The sequence below is a fragment of the Oncorhynchus clarkii genome, chromosome 18, assembly GCF_045791955.1.
Source record: "Oncorhynchus clarkii lewisi isolate Uvic-CL-2024 chromosome 18, UVic_Ocla_1.0, whole genome shotgun sequence".
NCBI lineage: Eukaryota > Metazoa > Chordata > Actinopteri > Salmoniformes > Salmonidae > Oncorhynchus > Oncorhynchus clarkii.
In genome coordinates, this window is record NC_092164.1 from 59,703,788 (window position 1) to 59,721,589 (window position 17,802).

At 44.7% G+C, this 17,802-nt stretch overlaps 1 protein-coding gene across 1 annotated transcript in view; it reads left to right on the plus strand.

Moving 5' to 3' along the window:
- LOC139372747 (gamma-aminobutyric acid type B receptor subunit 2-like) overlaps window positions 1-17,802 on the plus strand; it is a 460,183-nt gene that overhangs the window by 303,403 nt on the left and 138,978 nt on the right. The gene's annotated exons all lie outside the window — the stretch shown is intronic.

Below are 17,802 nucleotides of genomic sequence, written 5' to 3' on the forward strand. Positions count from 1 at the left end.
TACACAGAACTGGTACACACATCAATACCCATTACATAGAAATGGTACACACATCAATAACATTACACAGAACTGGTACACACATCAATACCCATTACACAGAACTGGTACACACATCAATACCCATTACACAGAACTGGTACACACATCAATACCCATTACACAGAACTGGTACACACATCAATACCCATTACACAGAACTGGTACACACATCAATACCCATTACACAGAACTGGTACACACATCAATAGCCATTACACAGAACTGGTACACACATCAATAGCCATTACACAGAACCGCTGTGAAAGTCCATTGAGAAACTGTTATCTCCAGGGCAATGTTGAGGCATGTATGGTGGTTAGGGTTAGCTAACATAGTGGTTTGGATGCACTGTTTCTGTGGTCTACTGACATTTCTCAATGGATGAGTGTGTTTGAGAACCAGTAGGGTTTCACTACTACTGAATAAATGTATGTAATTCTACACCAGCTTCATTTCCTATGGAGCTGGGGTATTTTATATCTAGTCTATTCACCGAAACAAAAAGCATTGGGCTTCTTTCCCCGACTTGTCATACCTCTAGATAGGAATTTAAACGTGTGTGAAAACAGCACATCACCATAACAGCACCAACACCCCAGCGTGCCACAAAACCCTGTTTGTGTATCAAAGTGGTATCTGGAGATATCAAAGTGTGCATTTGAAAATCTATCACTTGTGACTGGAGAGCGTGGCGTTGTCTGGCGTTGTCAGGCTAGTTGAAAACAATCTGGTGTTGAGGGATAAGAAGACACGCTGTAAATCTGTGGAAGAGTAAAATCCCTTTATCTGCCACCTCCTGATGCTGCCATTGGGCTTAGAACAAGGAGAAAAACGGAAAGGCGTCCTGATTTAATCAACCTGTGATACCATTTGTCCTTAATCCTGATTTACAAATATATGCAAGAATGGAAACGCCATTTTCTCCTATTTCTTCCTTTCTCCATTCAGATTGCTACGTTGGATCTAGCAGTGGCCACGCTTTTTTTTAGATAAATGATAAAAGGATTTAGGATGGATTGAAATGAATATATTTTACCATAAAATATAAAATAAATGAATTTGTTCTGCGTTTGATTGTGTTTAAATGGTCCAATTGTTCAGAAAAAACCTGTGCATAAGATTCTCTGATAATTGACGGCTGAATTTCATAGCTTTATCCAATTGTGATTTCATATATTTTCCAGTTTTCTATGCTGAGCTACTATCCAACCCATTTTCAGGAACTGACAATACTGTAGGTCTGTTTTTTTCAGTAAATCAATAAATCTATACAATCTATACTATCTGACAAATGATGTGAGTATTTCATGGTTTTAGCTTCCCAGGATTTCTCCCCGTCTGTCCTGTCCCCACTGTTGCTATCTGACACCTTTCAGGAACCTACCGGGTTTTTCCCTTGTACTGTCTACCAATACATGGATTAAGGTCTGGTTTGAATCACACTCCACCAGATTAAGCCTCAATCACATTTTTGCTGTTAGAGATTAGATGACAAGAGATGTGTGTGTGTGTGTGTGTGTGTGTGTATGATCACCTCAACCACCTCAACCTCTCTGCGTTCTCTACCATCGTAGATCCTAAGGTGATGTTTTATAGCTCTGCCAGGTCAGTATGATGTGATCCTTGACCACTAAGGACCCCACAGATCCAGGCCTCCAGACAGACTGTAAGGAATATGGTGGAGTTGCCCTTCAATGCGGATAATTTTCTCCACTAATGATTAAGTGGCCCCTGATCTGTACATAGGGGCAACTTCACCCTACATCACTGTAACCTGTAAGATCAGAGTCATCACATGCTATGGATAGCCCTATAGCTGATGTGTGGACTGAGATGCTGCTCTCCACTCCTCTCCTCCCTTCCTCTCCTCTCCTCCCCTTCTCTCCCCCCTCCCCTTTTCTCCACCCCTCCCCTCTCCTTCCTCCTCTCTCCTCTCCTCTCCTACGTAAAATAACGACTGTGATCACATTAGGTAAAATGACGACTGTGATCACATTACATAAAATGACGACTGTGATCACATTACATAAAATGACGACTGTGATCACATTAGGTAAAATAACGACTGTGATCACATTACGTAAAATGACGACTGTGATCACATTAGGTAAAATAACGACTGTGATCACATTACGTAAAATGACGACTGTGATCACATTACGTAAAATAACGAGAATAGAAGGGGAACATGAAGACTACTCTCCCCTTCTGTCCTCTCCTCTCATCTCCTCCCCTTCTTTCCTCCCCTCTCCTTCTCTCCTCCCCTTCTCTCCTCTCCTTCTCTCCTCCCCTCCCCTTCTCTCCTTGCTTCTCCTCCCCTTCTCTCCTTTCTTCCCTATCTCAAAAACCCAAAATATACAAAAAATAATATAAGTGGGTACACCGACACATGACTTGTACATAAAACATACAATAAAACAATCTCCGACAAGGACATGAGGGGAAACAGAGGGTAAATACACAACATGTAATTGATGGGATTGGAACCAGGTGTGAAGGAAGACAAGACAAAACCAATGGAAAATGAAAAATGGATCAGTGATGGCTAGAAGGTCGGTGACGTCGACCGCCCAACACCGCCCGAACAAGGAGAGGGACCGACTTCGGCGGAAGTCGTGACAGACTGTGATCACGATACGTGAATTAACGACTGTAATTACATTACATAAAATAACGACTGTAATTACATTACATAAAATAAGGACTGTAATTACATTACATAAAATAAGGACTGTGATTACATTACATAAAATAAGGACTGTAATTACATTACATAAAATAAGGACTGTAATTACATTACATAAAATAAGGACTGTGATTACATTACATAAAATAAGGACTGTAATTACATTACATAAAATAAGGACTGTAATTACATTACATAAAATAAGGACTGTGATTACATTACATAAAATAAGGACTGTAATTACATTACATAAAATAAGGACTGTAATTACATTACATAAAATAAGGACTGTGATTACATTACATAAAATAACGACTGTGATCACATTTTTAAACCTTACAATGTCATTACCTTATTAAGAAATCTTAGAAAATCACTGAGATTTAGAAAATGACTTTGAAAATGACTTTGAAAATGACTAAGAGTCTTAAAATATTTACCACGTATAATAATGTGATGGTTCTTGGAAGTGTTCATGTTGCCATAGATATTCATGTAGTTTTGTGTTATGGCTATCTATTATTATGCTGTAATGTCCATTTGGGATCTAGACCAGTAAGCCACTTAATCATTTGTCATCTGCAGCAACGCCAGAACGCAAAGCCAGGCAGCTCAAACTTCTGCCCTGTTTTAGTTAGCATGAGAGTATGACTGGCGTCAGAGGCTAAACCAGGGGATTTACCTCGCAATATGACGCACGAGCTGGCACACACGCACACGCACACAGACACAAACACCCACACGCACACACACACAGACACAAACACCCACACGCACACACAAACACACAGACACACAGACACACACACAGACACAAACACACACACACACACACACACACACACACACACACACACACACACACACACACACACACACACACACACACACACACACACACACACCCACGACTCTATCACTATCTGGAATTTCAAACTGAAAGATAGCAGTCATCCTCATTTGGTGTTGGGGCTGTGAATGTGTACCTTAGAGTTTATGTGTGTGTGTGTGTACATGAGAGTTTATGTGTGAATATGTACATGAGAGTCTATGTGTGAATGTGTGCACACGTGTGTGTGTGTGTGTGTGTGTGTGTGTGTGTGTGTGTGTGTGTGTGTGTGTGTGTGTGTGTGTGTGTGTGTGTGTGTGTGTGTGTGTGCTGAAATGAGCCTAATCCTGGTCTTTAGTCTGACCTGACCCTGCTATTTAGCCTGGTCTTTAGCCTGGCCTGATCCTGGTCTTTATCCTGACCCGATCCTGGTCTTTAGCCTGATCTGATCCTGGTCTTTAGTCTGACCTGATCCTGGTCTTTAGCCTGACCCGATCCTGGTCTTTAGTCTGACCTGATCCTGGTCTTTAGCCTGACCTGACCCTGGTATTTAGTCTGACCTGACCCTGGTCTTTAGCCTGACCCTGGTCTTTAGTCTGACCTGACCCTGGTCTTTAGCCTGATCCTGGTCTTTAGTCTGACCTGATCCTGGTCTTTAGCCTGACCCGATCCTGGTATTTAGTCTGACCTGACCCTGGTCTTTAGCCTGACCTGACCCTGGTCTTTAGTCTGACCTGACCCTGGTCTTTAGCCTGATCCTGGTCTTTAGTCTGACCTGATCCTGGTCTTTAGTCTGACCTGACCCTGGTATTTAGTCTGACCTACCCCTGGTCTTTAGTCTTGCCTGATCCTGGTCTTTAGCCTGACCTGACCCTGGTCTTTAGCCTGATCCTGGTCTTTAGTCTGACCTGACCCTGGTCTTTAGCCTGATCTGACCCTGGTCTTTAGTCTGACCTGCCCCTGGTCTTTAGCCTGACCCTGGTCTTTAGCCTCGCCTGATCCTGGTCTTTAGCCTGACCTGACCCTGGTCTTTAGTCTGACCTGATTCTGGCTTTTTAGTCTGACCTTATCCTGGTCTTTAGTCTGACCTGACCCTTGTCTTTAGCCTGACCCTGGTCGTTAGTCTGTCCTGACCCTGGTCTTTAGCCTGACCTGATCCTGGTCTTTAGCCTGATTCTGGTCTTTAGACTGACCTGATCCTGGTCTTAAGTCTGGCCTGACCCTGGTCTTTGGTCTGGCCTGACCCTGGTCTTTATTCTGACCTGACCCTGGTATTTAGTCTGACCTGATCCTGGTCTTTAGCCTGACCCGATCCCGGTCTTTAGCCTGACCTGATCCTGGTCTTTAGCCTGACCTGACCCTGGTCTTTAGCCTGATCCTGGTCTTTAGCCTGACCTGATCCTGGTCTTTAGTCTGACCTGACCCTGGTCCTTAGCCTGATCCTGGTCTTTAGTCTGACCTGCCCCTGGTCTGTAGTCTTGCCTGATCCTGGTCTTTAGCCTGATCTGATCCTGGTCTTTAGCCTGATCCTGATATTTAGTCTCACCTGACCCTGCTCTTTAGCCTGATCCTGGTCTTTAGTCTGTCCTGACCCTGGTCTTTAGCCTAATCTTGGTCTTTAGTCTGTCCTGATCCTCGTCTTTAGCCTGATCCTGGTCTTTAGTCTGTCCTGATCCTGGTCTTTAGCCTGACCCGATCCCGGTCTTTAGCCTGACCTGACCCTGGTCTTTAGCCTGACCTGATCCTGGTCTTTATCCTGACCTGACCCTGGTCTTTAGCCTGGCCTGATCCTGGTCGTTAGTCTGACCTGACCCTGGTCTTTAGCCTGATCCCGGTCTTTAGCCTGACCTGACCCTGGTCTTTAGCCTGATCCTGATCTTTAGTCTGTCCTGATCCTGGTCTTTAGCCTGATCCTGGTCTTTAGTCTGTCCTGTTCCTGGTCTTTAGCCTGATCCTGGTCTTTAGTCTGTCCTGATCCTGGTCTTTAGCCTGATCCTGGTCTTTAGTCTGCCCTGATCCTGGTCTTTAGCCTGATCCTGGTCTTTAGTCTGCCCTGATCCTGGTCTTTAGTCTGACCTGATCCTGGTCTTTAGCCTGACCCAATCCTGGTCTTTAGTCTGACCTGATCCTGGTCTTTAGCCTGACCTGACCCTGGTATTTAGTCTGACCTGACCCTGGTCTTTAGCCTGACCCTGGTCTTTAGTCTGACCTGACCCTGGTCTTTAGCCTGATCCTGGTCTTTAGTCTGACCTGATCCTGGTCTTTAGCCTGACCCGATCCTGGTATTTAGTCTGACCTGACCCTGGTCTTTAGCCTGACCTGACCATGGTATTTAGTCTGACCCGATCCTGGTCTTTAGCCTGACCTGACCCTGGTCTTTAGTCTGACCTGACCCTGGTCTTTAGCCTGATCCTGGTCTTTAGTCTGACCTGATCCTGGTCTTTAGTCTGACCTGACCCTGGTATTTAGTCTGACCTACCCCTGGTCTTTAGTCTTGCCTGATCCTGGTCTTTAGCCTGACCTGACCCTGGTCTTTAGCCTGATCCTGGTCTTTAGTCTGACCTGACCCTGGTCTTTAGCCTGATCTGACCCTGGTCTTTAGTCTGACCTGCCCCTGGTCTTTAGCCTGACCCTGGTCTTTAGCCTCGCCTGATCCTGGTCTTTAGCCTGACCTGACCCTGGTCTTTAGTCTGACCTGATTCTGGCTTTTTAGTCTGACCTTATCCTGGTCTTTAGTCTGACCTGACCCTTGTCTTTAGCCTGACCCTGGTCGTTAGTCTGTCCTGACCCTGGTCTTTAGCCTGACCTGATCCTGGTCTTTAGCCTGATTCTGGTCTTTAGACTGACCTGATCCTGGTCTTAAGTCTGGCCTGACCCTGGTCTTTGGTCTGGCCTGACCCTGGTCTTTATTCTGACCTGACCCTGGTATTTAGTCTGACCTGATCCTGGTCTTTAGCCTGACCCGATCCCGGTCTTTAGCCTGACCTGATCCTGGTCTTTAGCCTGACCTGACCCTGGTCTTTAGCCTGATCCTGGTCTTTAGCCTGACCTGATCCTGGTCTTTAGTCTGACCTGACCCTGGTCCTTAGCCTGATCCTGGTCTTTAGTCTGACCTGCCCCTGGTCTGTAGTCTTGCCTGATCCTGGTCTTTAGCCTGATCTGATCCTGGTCTTTAGCCTGATCCTGATATTTAGTCTCACCTGACCCTGCTCTTTAGCCTGATCCTGGTCTTTAGTCTGTCCTGACCCTGGTCTTTAGCCTAATCTTGGTCTTTAGTCTGTCCTGATCCTCGTCTTTAGCCTGATCCTGGTCTTTAGTCTGTCCTGATCCTGGTCTTTAGCCTGACCCGATCCCGGTCTTTAGCCTGACCTGACCCTGGTCTTTAGCCTGACCTGATCCTGGTCTTTATCCTGACCTGACCCTGGTCTTTAGCCTGGCCTGATCCTGGTCGTTAGTCTGACCTGACCCTGGTCTTTAGCCTGATCCCGGTCTTTAGCCTGACCTGACCCTGGTCTTTAGCCTGATCCTGATCTTTAGTCTGTCCTGATCCTGGTCTTTAGCCTGATCCTGGTCTTTAGTCTGTCCTGTTCCTGGTCTTTAGCCTGATCCTGGTCTTTAGTCTGTCCTGATCCTGGTCTTTAGCCTGATCCTGGTCTTTAGTCTGCCCTGATCCTGGTCTTTAGCCTGATCCTGGTCTTTAGTCTGCCCTGACCCTGGTCTTTAGTCTGTCTTGATCCTGGTCTTTAGCCTGACCTGATCTTGGTCTTTAGCCTGGCCTGATCCTGGTCTTTATCCTGACCCGATCCTGGTCTTTAGCCTGATCTGATCCTGGTCTTTAGTCTGACCTGATCCTGGTCTTTAGTCTGACCCGATCCTGGTCTTTAGCCTGACCCGATCCTGGTCTTTAGTCTGACCTGATCCTGGTCTTTAGCCTGACCTGACCCTGGTATTTAGTCTGACCTGACCCTGGTCTTTAGCCTGACCCTGGTCTTTAGCCTGACCTGACCCTGGTCTTTAGCCTGATCCTGATCTTTAGTCTGACCTGACCCTCGTCTTTAGTCTGATCCTGGTCTTTAGTCTGTCCTGACCCTGGTCTTTAGCCTGATCTTGGTGTTTAGTCTGTCCTGATCCTGGTCTTTAGCCTGATCCTGGTCTTTAGTCATTCCTGATCCTGGTCTTTAGCCTGATCCTGGTCTTTAGTTTGTCCTGATTCTGGTCTTTAGCCTGATCCTGGTCTTTAGTCTGCCCTGATCCTGGTCTTTAGCCTGATCCTGGTCTTTAGTCTGCCCTGACCCTGGTCTTTAGTCTGTCTTGATCCTGGTCTTTAGCCTGACCTGATCTTGGTCTTTGGTCTGACCTGACCCCGGTCTTTAGTCTGTCCTGATCCTGGTCTTTAGCCTGCTCCTGGTCTTTAGTCTGACCTGACCCTGGTCTTTAGCCTGATCTGGGTCTTTAGTCTGTCCTTGACCCTGGTCTTTAGCCTGATCCTGGTCTTTAGTCTGTCCTGACCCTGGTCTTTAGCCTGATCTTGGTCTTTAGTCTGTCCTTTACCCTGGTCTTTAGCCTGATCTTGGTCTTTAGTCTGTCCTTCACCCTGGTCTTTAGCCTGATCTTGGTCTTTAGTCTGTCCTTGACCCTGGTCTTTAGCCTGATCCTGGTCTTTAGTCTGTCCTTGACCCTGGTCTTTAGCCTGATCCTGGTCTTTAGTCTGTCCTTGACCCTGGTCTTTAGCCTGATCCTGGTCTTTAGTCTGTCCTGACCCTGGTCTTTAGCCTGATCTTGGTCTTTAGTCTGTCCTTGACCCTGGTCTTTAGCCTGATCCTGGTCTTTAGTCTGTCCTGACCCTGGTATTTAGCCTGTGTTTTCTGGTGATTTTTAAATACTGCCTTTAAATATAATCATACTTTGCTAATGTCCTCTTGCAGTACTTGGGCATTAAACATTTTTAACTCAATACACTGACATTGTCGTTTCACCCAGCCTGTCCCCTTCTGTGTGTGTGTGTTGGTGTGTGTGTGTGTGGATTATGGGATTATGGGGAATCCCAGGCTAGCACAGACTGTAAAGGATATTTTTGTCCCTTTCTCCCCCTTTCCTCTCTGTCTTTCACTCTGATATAGACACACGCACGCACACGCACACACACACGCACGCACGCACGCACGTACACACACACACACAAACGCACGCACGCACACAAACACACGCACGCACGCACGCACACAAACACACACACACCCACACACACATACACCAACCCAAATACGTCACCCAAATACCTCTATCCTATTGTCAGCAGGTCTCTACCGTATCCTGTATCCACTTGCCATCCCTACATTCTTCCTCTCTGTAATTCCATAATCCCCTCTTGCCATGCCCTGTGGGCGGGTAGCGGGAACCCCCCTCCCCCCGGTCTGGGAGGCTGATCTCAGGTGCAGCCCGCCAGGCTGAATGGGGTCTGGGAGGCTGATCTCCGATGAGGCCTTTTAGGCTGAATGGGGTCTGGGAGGCTCTCAGGTGAGGCCTGCCAGGCTGAATGGGGTCTGTGAGGCTGATCTCAGGTGAGGCCTTTCAGGCTGAATCGGGTCTGGGAGGCTGATCTCAGGTGCAGCCTGCTAGGCTGAATGGGGTCTGTGAGGTTGATGGTATGGATGGGTCATGACAGGAAGCAGACACCTGCACAATGCTGCTGGGTGTTACTTGGGCCATTACCTGGATTACTTCTGTACTGCATGTGTGCAGAAGTGTGTGTTATGTGTGTATGAGATATAGAGAGAGAGCGCACACGCACACGCAGACAGTCAGGCAGACAGACACGTGTACGCACGCACACACAAACTCACACATACAAAAACACACTGGTGTTCTGCAATGACACACTGGTGTTCTTTAATGACCTTGTGTGTGTGAGAACACTGCGTCTCTGTTTGTATAGATGGCTTAGGTGGGGTTTTGTGTGTGTTTGATGGGGATAATGGGTTTGAATTGGAGACTTCACAAAGAAATATGTCTCTGGGTTTTAATGGGTTTTTGTGAATGTAAAGTAGCTGTTTTCCTTCAAAAACATGTTGTCCTTCCATCGGCCTCTCTCTTTCTCTTCCTCTCACAGTATTATAATATTTACTTACACCGTAGGGAATCTATACTGAACATAAATATAAACGCAACATGTAAAGGGTTGGTCCCAGGTCCCAGACATTTTCCATACTCCCCCCAAAAATGATTTCTCTCACGTTTTTTGCACAAATTTGTTTACATCCCTGTTAGTGAGCATTTCTCCTTTGCCAAGATAGTCCATCCAACTGACAAGTGTGGCATATCAAGAACCTGATGAAACAGAATAATCATTATACAGGTGCACCTTGTGCTGGGGACAATTTTGTCACATAGCACAATGCCACATATGTCTCAAGTTTTGAGGTAGCGTGCAATTGGCATGCCGACTGAAGGAATATCCCCCAGAGCTTTTGCATGATAATTGAATGTTAATTTCTCTACCATAAGGCGCATCCAATGTTGTTTTAGAGAATTTGGCAGTACGTCCAACCGGCCTCACACCCACAGACCACCTACCTACCTACCAACCTACCTACCTACCTACCTACCTACCTACCTACCTACCTACCTACCTAGCTACCTACCTATCTACCTACCTACCTACCCACCCATTTACCTGCCTACCTACCCACCTACCTACCTATTTACCTACCTACCTACCTATTTACCTACCTACCCACCCACCCACCCACCTATTTACCTACCTACCTACCTATTTACCTACCAATCTATTTACCTACCTACCTATTTACCTACCTACCTATTTACCTTCCTACCTACCTATTTACCTACCTACCTATTTACCTACCTACATATTTACCTACATACCTACCTACCTACCCACCTACCTACCTACCTACCTACCTATTTACCTACCTACCTATTTACCTACCTACCTATTTACCTACCAACCTATTTACCTACCTACCTATTTACCAACCTACCTATTTACCTACCTACCTACCTACCTATGTACCTACCTATTTTCCTACATATTTACCTACCTACCTATTTACCTACCTACATACCTACCTACCTATTTAATTATTTACCTACCTATTTACCTATTTACCTACCTACCTGCCTATTTACCAACGTACCTATTTACCTACCTACCTACCTATTTACCAACCTACCTATTTACCTACCTACCTACCTATTTACCAACCTACCTATATACCTACCTACATACTTACCTACATACCTACCTACCCACCTACCTACCTACCTATTTACCTACCCACCTACCTATTTACCTACCTACCTATTTACCTATTTACCTACCTATTTACTTCCCTACCTACCTACCTATTTACCTACCTACCTATGTACCTACCTATTTACCTACCTACCCACCTACCTACCTACCTATTTACCTACCTACCCACCTACCTATTTACCTACCTACCTATTTACCTATTTACCTACCTACCTACCTACCTACCCACCTACCTACCTACCTATTTACCTACCTACCCACCCACCCACCCACCCACCTATTTACCTACCTACCTACCTACCTACCTACCTACCTACCTATTTACCTACCAACCTATTGACCTACCTACCTATTTAACTACCTACCTATTTACCTACCTACCTATTTACCTTCCTACCTACCTATTTACCAACCTACCTATTTACCTACCTACATATTTACCTACATACCTACACACCTACCTACCTACCTACCTACCTATCTATTTACCTACCTACCTATTTACCTACCAACCTATTTACCTACCTACCTATTTACCAACCTACCTATTTACCTACCTACCTACCTACCTACCTATTTACCAACCTACCTATCTACTTACCTACATATTTACCTACATACCTACCTATTTACCAACCTACCTACCTACCTATTTACCTACCTACCTATTTACCTACCTACCTACCTACCTATGTACCTACCTATTTTCCTACATACCTATTTACCTACCTACCTATTTACCTACCTACCTACCTATTTACCTACCTACCTACATATTTACCTACCTACCTATTTACCTACCTACCTACCTATTTACCTACCTACCTACATATTTACCTACCTACCTATTTACCTACCTACCTACCTACCTATTTACCTACCTACATATTTACCTATTTACCTACCTACCTACCTATTTACCAACCTACCTATTTACCTACCTACCTACCTATTTACCAACCTACCTATATACCTACCTACATATTTACCTACATACCTACCTACCCACCTACCTACCTACCTATTTACCTACCTACCTACCCACCTACCTATGTACCTACCTACCTATTTACCTATTTACCTACCTACCTACCTATTTACCTCCCTACCTCCCTACCTATTTACCTACCTACCTACCTATGTACCTACCTATTTACCTACCTACCTACCTACCCACCTACCTACCTATTTACCTACCTACCCACCTACCTATTTACCTACCTATTTACCTATTTACCTATTTACCTACCTACCTACCTACCTACCTATTTACCTCCCTACCTACCTACCTACCTACCCACCCACCCACCCACCCACCCACCCATACCCATTTACCTACCTACCTGCCTACCTACCCACCTACCTACCTACCTATTTACCTACCTACCCACCCACCCACCCACCCACCTATTTACCTACCTACCTACCTATTTACCTACCAACCTATTTACCTACCTACCTATTTAACTACCTACCTATTTACCTACCTACCTATTTACCTTCCTACCTACCTATTTACCTACCTACCTATTTACCTACCTACATATTTACCTACATACCTACCCACCTACCTACCTACCTACCTATTTACCTACTTACCTATTTACCTACCAACCTATTTACCTACCTACCTATTTACCAACCTACCTACCTACCTATTTACCTACCTACCTATTTACCTACCTACCTACCTACCTACCTATGTATCTACCTATTTTCCTACATACGTATTTACCTACCTACCTATTTACATACCTACCTACCTATTTACCTACTTACCTACCTACCTACATATTTACCTACCTACCTATTTACCTACCTACCTACCTATTTACCTACCTACCTATTTGCATATTTACCTATTTACCTACCTACCTACCTACCCACCTATTTACCTACCTACCTACCTATTTACCAACCTACCTATTTACCTACCTACCTACCTATTTAACTACCTACCTACCTATTTACCAACCTACCTATTTACCTACCTACCTACCTATTTACCTACCTACCTACCTATTTAACTACCTACCTACCTATTTACCAACCTACCTATTTACCTACCTACCTACCTATTTACCAACCTACCTATATACCTACCTACATATTTACCTACATACCTACCTACCCACCTACCTACCTACCTACCTACCTATTTACCTACCTACCTATTTACCTACCTACCTACCTATTTACCTACCTACCTATTTTCCTACCTACCTATTTTCCTACCTACCTACCTATTTACCTACCTACCTATTTACCTACCTACCTACCTATTTAACTACCTACCTATTTACCTCCCTACCCCCCTAATTATTTACCTACCTACCTATTTACATACCTACCTACCTATTTACCTACCTACCTACCTATTTACCTACCTACCTATGTACCTATTTACCTACCTATTTACCTGTTTACCTACCTACCTATTTACCAACCTACCTATTTACCTACCTACCTACCTATTTACCTACCTACCTACCTATTTACCAACCTACATATTTACCTACCTACCGACCTACCTATTTACCAACCTACATATTTAATTACCTACATATTTACCTACATACCTACCTACCCACCTACCTACCTATCTACCTACCTATTTACCTACTTACCTATTTCCCTACCTACCTATTTTCCTACCTACCTATTTACCTATTTACCTACCTATTTACCTACCTACAGGTTATGGAAGATTAGTTTTTTTAGTATTTTCCCAGTAAGTTTCCTGAAGGAGAACGACTCCATTTCTATGTCAAACATAATCAAACAAAAACACTAAATATTATGGTAATTTATGCAAAAACACTACAGTAAATACTACATTATAGTACAATCCACAAAAATACTACAGTAACTTCTACAGTATAGAGCAGTCCGAAAAAATACTACAGTAAATACTACAGTATACTACAATCCCAAAAACATTACAGTAAATACCACAGTGATTCAGAGGGGTTGGGTTAAATACAGAAGACACATTTCAGTTGTACAGCTGACTAGGTATCCCCCTTTCCTTTACAGTATACTACAATCCCAAACACATTACAGTAAATACCACAGCTATTCAGAGGGGTTGGGTTAAATACAGAAGACACATTTCAGTTGTACAGCTGACTAGGTATCCCCCTTTCCTTTACAGTATACTACAATCCCAAACACATTACAGTAAATACCACAGTGATTCAGAGGGGTTGGGTTAAATACAGAAGACACATTTCAGTTGTACAGCTGACTAGGTATCCCCCTTTCCTTTACAGTATACTACAATCCGCAAACAACTACATTCATTACTATTGAACCTATAGTTTTTTTAAATACCGTATTTATACTATAGTTAACTGTAAATACTACATCATACTACAGTTGTCCAACATTAGCTCAATGCTCTGCTATGAGTAGACAACATCTTGGCAAAGTTACTGGATCAATACAAGCTGGTTTTGCTCTTCAGCAACAATACGTTGGAGCAGACAAGCTAATACATTTTGTTCTGATGCTGTCAAGGATCTACGGGCCTAAATCAGACATAAAGAAGGAGACACTTGAATACACTGACAGACGGTTTCCAAGAAGAGCAGCCCTTGTCTCTCTCAAGAGCTTTTCCATTTGATAGATGTCATGTTCCTTCCATTCCCAACAGAAGTGGACAAATCCATCTGCGGCCCCACAGAATGTCTGTGTGCGAGTGAGTGTTTGTGTGTGTGTGTGCATGTGCATGATCTTACGCACGTTCCCTACGTGTGTGTTTATTGAACCGGCTTAGTTCAACAGTACATTTTGTCATAGCTGTTGAGAATTGAGCATAGAGGAATTGGTGGTTGAGCTATAGCTAGCAGTTTGTGAGGCCAAGAGAATGAATCAGGGAGAATGAGTGTGCCCTGGTTGCGTCTTAAATGGCCCCCTACTCCCTACAGTATGTAGTACACTTCTTTTGACCAGATCCTTATGGGTTTTCTGATGGGCCCTGGTGAAAAGTACTTATTAGGGAATAGGGTGCCATTTGGAACACAACCATAGTCCACAGAAAGATGACCCACTATGGGAGTCAACATGGCACAGGAAGGCAAACCTCTTTCTCTTCACATTATCATCTACCCCCCACGTCCATTACCTACCACTGTGTTGGCTCATTGCATCAACTATATAGTAGCTTCCCAATGAGTTGAGGGTAGGGGGCCAATATGTCCTAGATATGCTGTTTACAAGTGAAGTACACAGATACACATATGCATTAACACACAGACACACCCCAAACACAAAATGACTGACTCACGCCACGTGGCTCTTAAAGCCTTTTTCACCTTAGCATTTAACACCATAGTACCCTCCAAACTCGTCATTAAGCTCGAGACCCTGGATCTCGACCCCGCCCTGTGCAACTGGGTCCTGGACTTCCTGACGGGCAAACAACAACAAATCAAACAAAACAACAAATCCACCCCGCTGATCCTCAACACTGGGGCCCCACAAGGGTGCGTTCTGAGCCCTCTCCTGTACTCCCTGTTCACCCATGACTGTGTGGCCATGCACGCCTCCAACTCAATCATCAAGTTTGCAGACAACACTACAGTGGTAGGCTTGATTACCAACAACGACGAGATGGCCTACAGGGAGGAGGTGAGGGCCCTCGGAGTGTGGTGTCAGGAAAATAACCTCACGCTCAATGTCAACAAAACAAAGGAGATGATCGTGGACTTCAGGAAACAGCAGAGGGAGCATCCCCCTATCCACATTGACAGGACAGTAGTGGACAAGGTGGAAAGTTTTAAGTTCCTCGGCGTACACATCACGGACAAACTGAAATGGTCCACCCAAACAGACAGCGTGGTGAAGAAGGTGCAGCAGCGCCTCTTCAACCTCAGGAGGCTGAAGAAATTTGGCTTGTCACCAAAAACACTCACAAACTTTTACAGATGCACAATCGAGAGCATCCTGTCGTACTGTATCACCGCCTGGTACGGCAACTGCTCAGCCCACAACCGTAAGGCTCTCCAGAGGGTAGTGAGGTCTGCACAACGCATCACCGGGGGCAAACTACCTGCCCTCCAGAACACCTACACCACCCGATGTCACAGGAAGGCCATAAAGATCATCAAGGACAACAACCATCCGAGCCACTGTCTGTTTACCCCGCTATCATCCAGAAGGCGAGGTCAGTACAGGTGCATCAAAGCTGGGACCGAGAGACTGAAAAACAGCTTCTATCTCAAGGCCATCAGACTGCTAAACAGCCATCACTAACATTGAGTGGCTGCTGCCAACATACTGACTCAACTCCAGCCACTTTAATAATGGAAAATTGATGTAAAAAATGTATCACTAGCCACTTTAAACAATGCCACTTAATATAATGTTTACAAACTCTACATTACTCATCTCATATGTATATACTGTACTCTATACCATCTACTGCATCTTGCCTATGCTTTTCGGCCATCGCTCATTCATATATTTTTATGTACATATTCTTATTAATTCCTTTAGACTTGTGTATAAGGTAGTTGTTGTGAAATTGTTAGGTTAGATATTACTGCATGGTCGGAACTAGAAGCACAAGCATTCCGCTACACTCGCATTAACATCTGCTAACCATGTGTATGTGACAAATAAAATTTGATTCGACCTGCCTAGATAGTGCTGTAGTACACTGTAGCATTTCCTGTAGCTGACTCACAATGCTTCCTGTTTATGTGTCTATTCTGGTTCAATTGACAGGCCACTGCAGGGTTAACTTTCATCACATCACACTGTAGCGTACTCAACCCCCCCCCCCCCCCCCTCCCCTCGCTCCAGGGCTGGGCCGAACCCTCTTAACCCTCTGGAGTTCCCCTCTCGCCTCGACGGCTGGTCAGCCTTCTGCAGACCTCCTCTCTGTAGCGCTGGAGCCCTGCAGCCCCTCTGCTTGAATCTTCACTTTAAGAGCCCCCCCCCTCCCCCAGGGGTTCTCGCTCTCTCTCTCGCTCTCTCTCTCTCTCTCTCTCTCTCCCTCTCTCTCTCTCTCTCTCTCTCTCTCTCTCTCTCTCTCTACCCCACCTCTCTCTCTCTCTCTCTCCCTCTCTTTCCCTCTCTCTACCCCACCTCTCTCTCTCTCTCTCTCCCTCTCTTTCCCTCTCTCTCTCTCTCTCTCTCTTTCTCTCTCTCTCTACCCCACCTCTCTCTCTCTCTCTCTCTCTCTCTCTCTCTCTCTCTCTCTCTCTCTCTACCCCACCTCTCTCTCTCTCTCTCGCTCTCTCTCTCTCCCTCTCTCTCTGTCTCTCTCCCTCTCTCTCTCTCTCTCTCTCTCTCTCTCTCTCTCCCTCTCTCTCTCTCTCAATTTAAATTCAAAGGGCTTTATTGGAATGGGAAACATCATTTCTAATTGTTTATTTCACGTTTGTTTATTTTAAATTGCACTTGCTTTGGCAATGTAAACATAACAATAAACATTACACTCATAAATGTTTTAAAATAATATAAAATGTTATATTATGGCTAGTGTTGTAAAAATGTGCAAATAGTTTAAGTACTAAAAAATAAATAAACATAAATATGGGTTGTATTTACAATGGTGTTTGTTCTTCTCTGGTTGCTTTTCAAATTCCTTGTGAGCTGTGTAATCTGAGGGAAATATGTGTCTCTAGTATGGTCATGCATTTGGCAGGAAGTGAGGAAGTGCAGCTCGGTTTCCACCTCATTTGGTGGGCAGTGTGCACATAGCCTGTCTTCTCTTGAGAGCCAGGTCTGCCTATGGCAGCCTCTCCCAATAGCAAGGCTATGCTTACTGAGTCTGTACATAGTCAAAGCTTTCCTTAGTTTTGGGTCAGTCACAGTGGTCAGGTATACTGCCACTTTGTACTCTCTGTTTAGGGCCAAATAACATTCCAATTTGCTCTGTTTTTTTGTTAATTCTTTCCAATGTGTCAAGTAATGATCTTTTTGTTTTCTCATGATTTGGTTGGGTCTAATTGTGTTGCT